Below are 11,862 nucleotides of genomic sequence, written 5' to 3'. Positions count from 1 at the left end.
TATATATATATATATATATATATATATATATATATATATATATATATATATATATATCATACGCAAGGGCCTAAGCCCAGTGGGACCGGGAGCTGGCACCACCTGTCCAACCCTTCCTCCCGACTGCTTCCGAGTCCTCTCACCATAACTGACCTCTGTCTCGCTTGAATTTAAATATTTTTCTTTCCTAAACACACAACAAAACAATTATTAAATATTTACATTCATTATTTTGTCAACTTGGCGTTTGTATAGTTCAAACGCCAGAGGTTTGGTGAATACGTCAGCCAACTGATCCCTGGAACTTATCCAGTTTACTTTGATCAGATTGAGCTTGACACATTTCTTGATATGATGAGCTTTGACATCAATTATATGTCTTAATTTATTTCCCCCACTCGTCTCAGCACTACACGTTGCCATCTTATTATCGCATCACAAGGTCATTGGCAACGGAGGTGAAAAATCAATTTCAAGGAGTTGTACATCGACAACATCTCTTGACTCGCCTCACTCATCGCGACATACTCGGCTTGACACGTAGAGAGAGCCACATAGGACTGTTTGTGAGTTCTCCAGATAATCGAATCACCAAACAGTTTAATCACATATCAACACGTGGTCAATGAGCCTTTGCAATCTGCAAAGCTAGCGTCTGAGTTTGCCTCAATCTCACCTGTCTCACCTGTATATCTAAACCCTAAGTCAGTGGTTCCTCTCAAGTACCTCAGTACTCTCTTCACCATTTTCCAATCCTCATCTATTGGACTCACCTGATGTCTGCTCAGAATATTGACAGCGTAAGAAATATCAGGTCTAGTAGTCCCTGCTAGGTACAATAAGCTACCCACTACTTCTCAATAAGGACAATTCAATTTCTCATCAGCCGTACTATAAAACTCACCGTTAGTGTCCGACTCTCTAATTTTTCGCTCGTAGTTAGAGGCCTGTGCAGTAAGCATTGGAGTTCTTTGAGGATGTGAGGTCTTCGAAACCGTATTTTGTCAGTATCTTTTTAATATATTTTTCCTGACTCATTTTTAATATACGATTCTCTCTATCTCGTTGTATTGAAATGTTCAGAAACTCTTTTGGCTCGCCCATTACTGTCATTTGAAACTCAGAACTCAGTTTAATTTTAACCTCATCTAATTTATCTTTATCGTTACTCGCCATAATTATATCATCTACGTATTATAGTAGAATTAGAAATTTTTCCTCACTGCTCCAAGTAAACAGACACGGCTCAAGATCAGAGTTCACGAGGCCCACACCGAGTGCCAGTTCAGTGAATTTCTCATTCCACCGATTTGGACTTATTCGAAGTCCATAGAGAGATTTCTCTAATTTGCACACCTTGGTCTCTCTCTCTTCTGATCTGAGTGATGAGTCCCCTCTGGGATCTCCATGTAGATTTCCTCATCTATCTCACCATTGAGGAATGCCGTTTTCACGTCTAATTGGCAGGTGTCTAAGTTGTATTTGTTAATGATAGCAAATACGGCCCTAACCAAGTGCATTCGCGATACCGGGGCATATGTTTCTCTCAACTCGTAAACATTTCGATCGTTAAAGCCCCGTATAACCAGTCTTGCCTTGTATCGCGTCTCACCGTTCGTTTCTATCTTGCGTTTAAATACCCACCTAGAGTCAATTGTGTTAGCCTTCTGTCCATTTTGATTACTAATCGTTCGGTCTACAATTTTCCACACTTTATTTTTATTCATCGATTTAAGCTCTTCTTCTACCGCCAGTGCCAAACTGCTCTTAACTTTTCTTTGCATCGCGTTTTTATAGTTAATTGGATCTGAATTAATACTGGCAAGAAGAGCATGGTAGACCTCATCAGTAGACTCGTCTCACCTCGTGACAAAAAAGCCAGAAATACTCCGGCTTTCAAGCTCGCATCGATTGGCAAATCTTCAAAGCTTGAATCTGCACTGACTCACCTGCAGATTTGTTCACCTTACATACCTTCAGACTTGGGGTTTCCTTCCTTGTTCTGCCCCTTTTTCTCTTCGTCTCTCCCTCCAATTTGGACGTTTCATTCAAATCGTTCACGTCTTTTTCAAATTCTACAAACCATTTCTCTTTGTTTGTCACTTTTTGAACTTCTGGGACGTTCTTAATCTCACCTTTCTTATATCTATCAACATAGACCTGTTTCTCGTTAAATCTTACGTGTCTACTTTCCTCAATATGTATCCTGTTGGAGTGTATCCAACCAGAATACCTCTCGCACCTTCTGCCTTGAATTTCGGTCCTACCTTTCTCTGTACTTTCATGTACCATGACAAGGTATGTCATTCGCACCTAAACCCTCTGACCTTCTCTTCAATGACCCACCACCACGCCCAAATCTTTTGGCTTGTTGTTTGTCTCACGTGAGTTTGGGCAATCTTTAATTATGTGTCCGTAGCCTTTACAACTGTAACACATTTTGCCCTTACCCTTGCCCGAGCAGTTTCGGCCGAGGTGTCCATAGTCTCCGCTCTCACCTCACTGCTCCCCTCCCCAGACTGTTTCTTTGATGCTTCTTCCTGCATAACAACAAGTTTTAATTGCTCATAAGTTGGGAGCTGCTCACCTCTAAGTTTAGCTGAGGACTGTAGGTACTGTACCGTCAGTACAGACCCCATGATGGCATTATTAAACGCGTCCCTCTTTTCCTCATCGGATAAAGGGGTGGCATCTACTGAATTTTCGTAAGCTCGAATCGCCTTCTCGAACTTCTCACAAAACTCGACTGCTGTCATTTTTCCAATCACATACTGCATATTGGAGATTTCCTTTCTCACTGTAAATGAAGATACATTAGTTTCGTATCATTTTATCTGTTTGAGTTTATTTAGAATAGCTACTGGATCTTCTAGTAATACTACTTTAGAGTGATAGTTTTTATCGATGTGATTGATTAATATGTCTCTCACCTTAAATTTATGCTCATCCAAAGTCTTTTGATCTCCACTGAATTTTACGTTACTATCTAAGACATGCAGGCGTTTGTGAGATCTCACTTCTGACTTAAAATAGTCATAGAAGTATTCAATTCTAGTGTTACTATCTAATTCATAGTCTCTTTTAACTGATGATCCCCGAAATCATGGCCAAAATCACGGCCATCATTTGATAAATCTGACCTATTTCTCACCTTTTTACCAGGGTCCTCAGTTTCAGCCCTCAGCTGATCCTCCGTCCCGTCATCGATATGGGAGAGCCTGTCATCCCGGCCGTTCCTCATCTCTTTTCTCATTTCCTTGATGCTGTCTAGTATCCAGCCACTAGTGTTGGTCTGAATATTTAAAACCTTGACGAGTGTGCTGGTCACAGCATCAAGTTTCGAGCATACCGATTCAGGTCTGCCTTCCACTGGAATTTCAGTTCTTGGTTTGTTCGCGTGGTATTTCATTGGATTTATCGGGTGATTTTGTAACGTGGACCTTATTTCAACTTGACGTTCCACGTACTCGATTTTTGTAATCTGGGGTTTACTTTTACCTGCTTTGAGAGCCTCAATTACTGCTACTTGTCCCGCACCTTGTTCGGCCGATGCACCTTTAGTTTCCTTACCGTCCTCACCGTTCTGACCGTCCTCACCGTTCTCACCATCCTCCCCATTCTCACCATCCTCCCCGCTCTCACCGTCGCTCTCCTCACCTTTGCTCATCTGACTCACCTCGGCAGTAATTGGTGGTTGCTCCTCATAGATTTTGGGCATGATGGGAGGCTTATTGGCGAGGAGCTTCTGCTCATGCCACTCCACCAGTAGTCTCCACTGGTTCCCTGTCATGCTTTTGGCTATTGTGATAAATAGAATCTATGAATATCAGTATTATCATTTGTATTGTAACGTGTTATTTTTGAGATTTCGACCGTTCGACGGTTCGCTGAATATTCCAGACGAGAAGTCACACCATTGGTGAGGCGAGAGTCGTGTTGTTAGAATATTGGACCTTTTGCTATCATTATTTTTGTTAATTTTTTTTGTATGAATCGATGTCTCACCGCTCACCGGATTACATCGTGGGATGGAGACCGGATCTTCGTCGGATACTCCAGTAACCTGTCTTTGAGTCTCGGATGCTGTAGGGCAAGGGAGATTAGGCCAGCACATTTCTGAATGGCCCCGCGCAAGATTGAATTCAACTGGCGGAAGACCAAGTGGCGGCCCCAGGAAATGGAGTGGGAGAATTTGGGACTGAGACGACGAGATAATTATCGGACGACGAATTACTGGACTGACTTCAGACGTCCAGGAGAATGTCATTGGAGAATGGAAATTATTCTCGAATTTTACATCGTAAAATTTGTATTATTATTGGACATTCACGCCGCTCATTGTTTTACCGCGAGCGTGAAATTATTTTGGTCGTTTCCGTGGGCTCTGGTTAGGCACGATCATAGCGTCCAATCAGCAGCCGAGATTGAGACGTCGTCACCGCGGACCAATCATATTTGATTTATTGGCAACACGTTGTTGCGTGGGTAATTTGCACCGGCAACGATCACTTCTCGTTTGGACGTCCAGGGGACCGCTGTGCAGAAAATTTCCGTCTCTNGAGATTGAGACGTCGTCACCGCGGACCAATCATATTTGATTTATTGGCAACACGTTGTTGCGTGGGTAATTTGCACCGGCAACGATCACTTCTCGTTTGGACGTCCAGGGGACCGCTGTGCAGAAAATTTCCGTCTCTTTTTAAGAGGCATCGTGAATTAACTTAGTTTGTTTCATCGGGCGTATTACATTGTCGAGACCCGGAGTTGTGGTTGTAATTTGGCGAACTGGGAAGGCCTGGGAAATTTGCTGCCGTCGACTGATCAACGGATTTGGTGAGCGGTGGATTTTTAGAGTGAAAATTGTCATTTTGGTGTTTAAGGAGCAAGATTAGCAATTTCCTTTTGTCGGACGCTTGAGTCCGGGACGATTGACACCATATTAGTGATTGTTGAATTTCGAGGCTATTTCTTGCCGCTTGTTCGGCAGAGATTTTGTTCGGGTCCAATTTGTTAATTAATATTTCGTCCGGTTGATTTGGAATTTTGGTTCCGCTTTCTCTAAATAAATTCAGTGATTGTAAGTGTTGTAGATTTCTCTATACTCTCGTTTCGTCGTTCTCGCCGTTAGATATCGATTTTCGGGTATTAAGGCGAATTGTAATTCTCGAGGTCAGTGTTATTACCTCTCGAGATATTCTATTATTTTTCTCGGCCTCTGAAAGCCTAATTTCATCGCATTTAATTTTCGGCATAATCGTTCAGAGACCGTTGAATTATCGTAGTTATTGTCAGAGGGATTGTAGCGTTTTACGGCGCTCGAGCTGTTGTCTTGTGCCGGGTGACCGTTCGTCAGTTGCCGGCTGTGTTGTTTTCGTTCCTCGAGGCAATCCCCCTCTCAATAGCTTGTAGTGTCAGATTCTTATTCTCGCCACTTTGGGTGGATGCACTGATATCTAGGTGTAATGGTAGATTCCTGCACCGCGGTGATTAAGGAGTCATCGGTAATTTCGCTAGTTATTTTACCGTCTGACCTTTTCATGGACTACGGATTAATTTACGGATTTTTACTAACTTTTAATTAACCAGTGTTTTATCTTTTGACATATCGCGGCTAGAGAATTGTGTTGTATCGAGTCTTCTAATCGTTCATTTATTATTTTGCAGTTCGTCTTTGTTTTCTTTCCGAAGATTAAGTGCCTTGAATATCGAGAATAAGACGGGGTTTTATCCATTCTATTTCATTTGTAATCGGATTTTCGATAGTGTTTAATTATCTTATTAAATTCATCTATTACCCTGCATTTCTGACTTCTTTTAGTAAATTGGAACCCAGTCATTTGAAGATAATTTTTCACCATCCCTACATCGAAAGTTCGTACTTTCGGCCCCTGGTGGTGCTATCGAAAGTACGAGGTATTTTACCTTCTCGATGCGGGATGAAAGTAAAGAACAAGCTACGAAAGAAGCCTACGCGCGAATGGTAAGGCGTGCTACGGTCGTTTCTCGGCCCGCAAGTGCACATTGAGATCTGCGCATGCGTCTCCCAAACCTCTGCATTCCGGGAATAATGACGATTGCTAATCGTTTCGTCAATCCATAATAAAATCGTTTAAAATCATTTTATCCAATTTATCTCTGGCCCACTTATAAAAATGGTATCATCTGCCAGAATCAGCAAGAAATATCGATGGAGAAGCCCAAAATATCCAAAAGAATTTACTGCCCACAAAGTTATGCAAAAGATACAAACTTTGTTATGACAAGTTCATTGAATGGGCGAGAAAGAATCAGATTACAGAATTTACAAAGAATGTCTTTCTCGTATATTTTGATGAATAATCAAAAAGACTGAAGCCTTCAACTCTGTGGGAGGAATTGTCAATGCTGAGAAATGTCATGTTTCTTTTTCACAATAATAACCTCAAAGCATTCGACAAACTCAAAGCATTCATGAAGAAACAATCCAGAGGGTATAAACCAAAAAAATCCAAGATTTTTTTGTGGAATCATATAAAGACATTTCTTTAGGTTGCTCCAGATCGAATGTACCTCGCAATGAAGGTAAAGATAAAATTATTGGTGCAATTTATTCACACGTATGAAAAAATTTTATAAAAAATATAACGAATTCGTTAAACAATCCTATTGGTTTTTACTGAATTTTCTATAAGCTTTTGGCCGTTTCTATTGACATTTTCAATGAAAACTAATTTATAGAAAGTTCAATAGAATTCAATTTATCTACAAAACTTTTCTATTGTGATATTTTCTATAGAATATCCTTAACTCAAATTTTCTAATTTTTTTTTCATTCTATGCTTCTTGTCTCACCATTAAAAAAATCGAACAAAAAAACTGAAAATTTGGGTCATGGAATTTCTATAGAAAATATCTCAATGGAAAAAGTTTTATAGATGAATCGAATTCTATTGAACTTTCTACACACTATTTTCTATTGAAAATGGCAGTAGAAAGGGCCAGAGACTTACAGAAAGTTCAATAGAAATCCAATAGAATTGTTTAACGAATTGCTACAGATAATTGCTACTTTCGGTGCATCTAGCCAAAAAAATCTTTGAAATTTGATTCAATTTCTTCAATTTTATAAGACTCTCTCCAAAAAAATCATTTCTCTACAGGTCATCCTCATTTTTGGCGTGTGTGGAGTATTAAGGACGATTGAGTTTTGCAATATCCACACCTCAGATATCGAAGACACAGGGACCAAATACATCGTGAACATTGCTGAGACGAAAACTTACATTCCACGATCATTTTTCATTGGCCCCCTACTGTATAGCGTGGTCCAGAAGTACGCAGCTCTAAGCCCAAATAACATCTCAACAGATCGATTTTTTCTGAATTATCAGAATGGCACGTGTAGACGACAGGTTATCGGGAAGAATAAATTTTCCGGCCCTCCAAAATCTATTGCCACTGAGCTGAAGTTGCCAGAACCTGAAAAATTCACAGGACACTCCTTTCGCCAAACGTCTGCCACATGAGTCGCAAATGCGGAACCAAATATCACAATTTTGATGCAATATGGTGGGTGGGCATCAGAAAGTGTGGCAAGAGGCTACTATGACAGCTCGTTGCAAACTAAAAAACGAATATTTCAACACATTGTGTCAGAAAATGAGCTGATTAATAATCCTCACTCGCTTCCAAGATCGTCGATGAATAACTCGAGCCCTGGGACTTCACATCATAGAAAGAACTCCCAGTCTAATGTTCCACCAGCAAACAATAATTCGAGTTCCAATCCCTCACCTTCCTCAAACACAAATTCACGATCAGCATCGACTATCAATTTTGACTCATCTTTTCACAATTCAAATTGGGGAAGCGATTCAGATAACGAAATACTACAGAATTTTGATTCAGTATTCTTACAAATCCCCAACTCAGAAACATCATCTCCGAACGCAAAAAATTCATATCCAAACACTTCACGTTCGAGAAAACCCCTTGCATCGATCGAGAACGTTCAAAGATCATCTTCATTTTCTGCACACTCAAACTCAGACAATTCATCTTTGAAGAGACCAGTTGCATCACTCGGGATCTTACCTGTTGGACAACCATACAAACAGCAGAGGCAGAACCAATCACAGAGAGCATCGACGAAGAGAGGAGAGACTGAAAACAGAATTATTGAAAGCCGTGTCTTGAATAATCCTGGTCTCACGATGAACAACTGTACGATCAATAATTTGACAATTAACAAATATTACTCTGAGCCTAAAAATGGAACAGCAAGAAATTCCGAATTCTATTACTATTATTCTTATTCTTTATTCTTTCGAGCTATTCGTTAATAAAACTGAATGCAATTTACATAATTCTATATTTGAAAATAATTAAATAATAAAGAACAATGTAAATTTCATTATACTCGTTCACGTCATTCTAATTCGGATCTTTCCATTTCCCAATAAACTTTATATATCCTTGAAAAATGTTACAATTTTATTTAAATTCATGACATAAATCATTTTTAATTTTATTGCAGAAGTTTTTTCATAGAAATTCAATTATCTGAATAAGAAAAAAGAGAACACAAATATTTTCAGAATATTTCAACTACTTGAAACAGGGAATTTTTTAGAAATAAATTTCTCTGATATTGCGTGGAACGACCTTACACACATTATTCAGAGAGTGGGGGGAAAGCAGTGCGTCCAGAACGACTCCTAACCTCACGTTCCAATGCAGTATTTTTTCGATGAATTTCTTACGAACTTTCGGTGTAAAGGTATGGTGAACAATAGTATACAATACATGGGCAAAAAGTTGGCCACGTCATCCCGCGTGATTGCCACCCTCCCTTCGCTCAGGTGGCAAACACACACACGGGATGATATACCCAGCTTTCGGCCCTTGTATAGCAATATACTATTTCGAGCAGCAGTTTGGAATCCAGCCGCCTCCGCGGATGATATACTGAGCTGTCGGCAGCTATTCCGTCGTTCGTCTATCTTGTAGATTACGGATTTCGGTTTTTGTACGTTTTGAGAGAAAACGCACTGGTGCTCGACTGTTGGTTTTAAGATTCAGTCACCGAGGGCTGCGTATTCTCGTACCGTTCCGCAGAGGTGCGAAATACGTCACAGTGTATTATACCCTTTCACCGACCAATCGAACACAAGTATAGTCGGCTTCAGAACAGTCAGACACAGACGAGATATGAACACAATATCCCCTCTGTGCCCAACAGAGCTGATGAATTTCCACGCACTGAATACAAGCACGCTTCCACTGATCACCCCTTTGGAGCAACCAAACTTCAGATTTTATTCTGAATTTTTAACTAGTATTTTTGTTTTTTTGATCATTTTCAGTGTTTAGTTAATTTGTGATTATATTTGCTAGCTAATATACTCACAAGCACTTTGATCGCATGCATTTCTCATCGCAACTCTCCTTTTTAATTCATCTCAGTTTTATTTTTCGTTTCTCACTTGAGTTATTATTTGCGCTAGGGAGCGTGCTCTGGGCACATAACCTGTTGGATTGCGGGTGTGGACACAATAAATAGTCTACGGATTTTATAGTTAGAACACTGGTTTATTGGCTACAACACGTCTCTCATCTCGCGTCTCGCTGTAGAGTGAACTCTCACAAGTTACAACCTGATGGAGAGAGAGAGAAAAAAGCATTTATTAAATGTCCTAGGGTTAACAACACCCCCTAAGGACAATAGTAAGATTAAATACATTATATAAAGTTTCCAGAGTAAGATTGAGTCAGTAAATTACATAGGTAAAAATAAAAATATTTATATGGAGAGCTTTTTCTGGAGAGGAGATCCGCGCATGCGCAAGGTCTAGTCTCCCAATNGGCGATTCCATAGGCTATGTCAGAGTAGACTAGGGACCAACGGCCAGGTGAGAGGACTGGTGCCCCCGGGATCCCGTCGGGTTGATTGGTGGGGATAGGGTAATGGAATGACCTATCGTCGCTGAGATATCCAGACTAGGGGGAGAAGCCCCTAGTAAGATTCTGAGTTAGTCGAACGCGGACGCTCGAGTGGGGAAGTCGAAAGGATTTCTCCGATATATACTGTGGTGTTGGCTTGAAAGATGGCCACGGGAATGGTGGGCGAATAGCTCAGCGCGGTCAGGTGCATAACTGATGGTAGTGAACGTAGGGGGATGCTCCTGCATCCCCCACAAATGGAAAAATAGTTATTTCGGAACTATNATATATATATATATATATATATATATATATATATATATATGTATATATTCGAATATATTGTAACGAGATTTTCTCGTTACGGGTTAAAATCCCCTTAAAAAGAGACGTGAACTCTAAAATTGAGACATGATGCGACATCTAGAGGCGGCTGAAGGAAGCCGCGACTAGATGAACTGAGCGACAAACCGATGAAAGACCTAAGGCATAGCGGTTANAGTGGGTAACAGTGTTCCACTTTGGTCGGATCAGCCTCTCGGCGTCCCAGGCTCTGAGGAGTCCCGGCTGATTCGCATTTAATTCTGAAAACCCTCCCGAGTCGAAATACTCGGGAGGTGAAAGCCTACTGAGAGAGTGAAAAACCCTCCAGGACGAGAGTAAATTCACTTTACACGGATGATTAGGCCGTGAGGCTTAAAGTCCAGCCTGAAATAGGGGCTGGTGACGTTTGGCATAAGATACTCCTGGTAGAACTCGCCCACTCGACCGTGTCACACTGATGCTAGCTGGGCAACCCTTTGGCCGGCCACAGAAGTCCTCTGAGTGGACGAGTTTGCCTCAGAGGCCGGTTTTCGTCGAACCTCCCGTGAAGGTTCGGCTGGCGCCCGACTATTGAGCGATAGAGACGGCTAAAAAGTAGTTTGGATTTTTCCTGGGTGAACAACCTAGGAATATATCCTTACAATATATATATATATATATATTGTAAGGATTTCTTAAGCATACGATAAATGGAGCTATGGTCACTTTGATGACAATCATCGAAATGACCACTAGTGGGCGTTCGTCGTGTGGTATAGTGTTCGTCCTGCAACTTTGACCTCGACCTCGCGAACCCTCCAGTATGCCGATAACCTTTACCTTTACAATAAAACATGCGGTCAGGAGGGACCGCGGCGGATTTAAGTGCATCAGGAGGTAGAGCCAGGTATGAGCGTCATTTACCATCAGAACATTGCGACCTTGCGTAATTCGACTAGGCAGCATACACCTTCTTTGCGCCAGTTGGAAATTGCGGAGTTACACCCGCAATTAACAACTTTTTGGGAGCCTTGAACAGCCACCTCCACGTGGAGCTCCCGGGTCATGCCAAGAGCTGTTCGGTTTTGAGGTTATAATTCATACATTTGAATTATACTTCAAAACATTGCAGTGTCATCGTAATAACCCTTAAACATATATATATATATATATATATATGCCTAAAGGAGGTTAGGTGGTGTATGAGGTGAATTTGAGAGTGATTTTCTGTGGTTCCCGGTAGCTTAGTCGGTAAGAGTGCTCGGCGCGTATCTCGGAGACCTGGGTTCGATTCCCGGCTGGGTGAAGCGGAAATTTTTTTCTCTCTAAATTCTAATTCTCTTAGAATTCTTTAATGCCTAAAGGATGTTAGGTGGGGTATGAGGTGAATTTGAGAGTGAATTTCTGTGGTTCCCGGTAGCTTAGTCGATAAGAGTGCCCGGCGCGTANGCCTAAAGGAGGTTAGGCGGTGTTTGAGGTGAATTTGAGAGTGAATTTCTGTGGTTCCCGGTAGCTTAGTCGGTAAGAGTGCCCGGCGCGTATCTGGGAGACCCGGGTTCGATTCCCGGCTGGGTGAAGTGGAAATTTTTTCTCTCTAAATTCTAATTCTCTTTGAATTTATATATATACAAAGGAGGT

At 41.1% G+C, this 11,862-nt stretch overlaps 1 protein-coding gene across 1 annotated transcript in view; it reads right to left on the bottom strand.

The window, feature by feature from the left end:
• Positions 1-11,862, bottom strand: part of LOC107043205 — a gene marked incomplete at its 5' end in the record, with an annotated part of 75,649 nt that overhangs the window by 1,680 nt on the left and 62,107 nt on the right.

The sequence above is a fragment of the Diachasma alloeum genome, unplaced genomic scaffold, assembly GCF_001412515.2.
Source record: "Diachasma alloeum isolate Michigan unplaced genomic scaffold, Dall2.0 Dall_scaffold_00555, whole genome shotgun sequence".
Classification (NCBI taxonomy): domain Eukaryota; kingdom Metazoa; phylum Arthropoda; class Insecta; order Hymenoptera; family Braconidae; genus Diachasma; species Diachasma alloeum.
This window is presented reverse-complemented; position numbering and strand designations above follow the sequence as displayed.